We start from the raw sequence: 2083 nt of genomic DNA on the forward strand, positions 1-2083 counted from the left end.
CTAATAAGAATACCTACTTCATAGGAGGACAGTGAGTATTAAGTGAGGTTATATATGGGAAGTACTTAGAACAGTGCCTAGCATTCTACTGCTTTGATATATGTCCGTTTCAGTTTTGGGTCAATAGGTGTCAATGGTTATGAACATAGGCTAAAGTCAGAAGAAATTCAGTTTCTGGCTCTACTATCTCCTAACTCTATGACTATGGGCAAGTCATGTAACTTCTCTACACCTGAGTTCCTCACTTGTAAAAATTGAGCTAATAATGGCTTGTATAGGTGCCATGAGGATTGAGAGGGAAAATACAAAATGCCAAGTGCTGAATATGGGTGTAGTACATGGTATTTGCTATCATTTAAGCAGGTCCCAGGTACTGTTCTTGCCCTCAGATGCTAGGGGTGAACAGCTCCTGGGCCCCAAACCCATAAGTCCTATGCACTGACCACTGGGTGACTGAGGAGAGTGAAAAAGTTAGGGTGGAAAGACCACAAGAGTTTCTCCCATTTATGTGTAGGTCCTGGGTAGTATAGTTAACTAGATGAGACCAGTACACTTTTTAGGGGCTCAGATATGGGGGCATCCCAGTACACTGGTAACTAACAGAATGCAAGTTGTATGTCTGACATGAAGAGCTTTGGGGATCCTTGTGAGAAAATACCTCATTGATTAGTCTTCCTGGAAGGAAAGGTTTATAAGATGAATCTAAAAAAAAAAAAAGCACATAGATGGGAGATGCTGAAGAAAATACTGGTCAGGAAGTCACAGTACGTCATGAAGAGCTTTGAATCCCAGGCCAAGGTATTTTTCCGTCCGTGATTCAGTAAGGAATGGGAGACCTTGTATTGCCAGGTGGCTGTGAGATGGGAGCTAGACTCTGAAAAGCACCCAGGTGCACTGTGACAACAGTGGTTTAGAAACCTTCTTGTTTGGCTGGCACTGCCATCAGACTGTCAGATGCGTGTAGAAGATGATATCTGAGAGAGATATGCCTAGTACAGTTTTAATGCCAAATTATGTTTGCACATTTCCAAAAAGGAATGTTAAGGTGGCTGGGTTATTATTGTGAACCTTATTATATCATCTTATTATTGCATGCAAACTAGAGATAAAATGCATTAGTACCTGACTGTGGTGGTGGATGCCTACATAGGTTAGAAAATTGTATAGAATACAGGTACATACAAATAAGAAGCAAGACTAAGGAAATATAAGATCGGCGGTGTTGTATCAATGTAATATCCTGATTGTGATTTTATATTATAATTTTGGAAAACATTACCATTGGGGAGAACTGAGCAAAGTGAACAAACGGTTTCTCTGTATTATTTTTTGCAACTGCATGTAGATGAATTTTCTCAACAAAAAAAATTTCAATAAAAAATACAATAGTAAAAGTTACGTTTTGTAGAAAGTGAGTCACATTCCCCCTTCCTCAGTTACCTACATGTAAGAGATTCTTGGGGCACATAAATTAGGTGCCATTATTTATCCTGAGGCCCCAGTGGAAAGAAGAGCAAAGTGCCTGGAAAGGATGAGGCCAAGAGTACAGGAACTGCTTTGCTATTTAGATTTAAGTGAAACTGAACATTACAATCACCCCAAATTCTGACAGTTCTGCCACAGCGGGTCAACTTTATCCAGCTGTTTTCTGATTTACCTATTGGCTCTACTATTTTTGGGTCACTACCTCCAAAGGTAGCATTAGAATAATTATCTTATTATGGAAGTGTAGCTTATCTACGAAAAGAAAAAGGAAGAAAGGAAGAAAGAAAAAAAATAGGTATGACATGAAGTTGCCAGATATAGCCTTTTAAAATTTAGGGAGTTTTTACCTGACCCATTACTTTAGACAAGTACAACCCACAGAGATGAGTGAACTTAATTCCTTGAGTGACTTGGAGAAGACCGTGCTAACAGAGTAGCGTTATTACGAACTCTGTAATTATCCTTTCTCTGCTATGCTAAAGGTTACCCTTCCCAACAAACAGCAAGGCCTACTTCGACTTGAAAGAGAGCCCTGAACTTTTATAAAGTGAAAGAAAAGAGAAGAAGAAAAGGCAGGCTGGGAATTCGGCCCCAGGAA

This window comes from Pteropus vampyrus, unplaced genomic scaffold, assembly GCF_000151845.1.
Source record: "Pteropus vampyrus isolate Shadow unplaced genomic scaffold, Pvam_2.0 Scaffold240, whole genome shotgun sequence".
Lineage (NCBI taxonomy): Eukaryota > Metazoa > Chordata > Mammalia > Chiroptera > Pteropodidae > Pteropus > Pteropus vampyrus.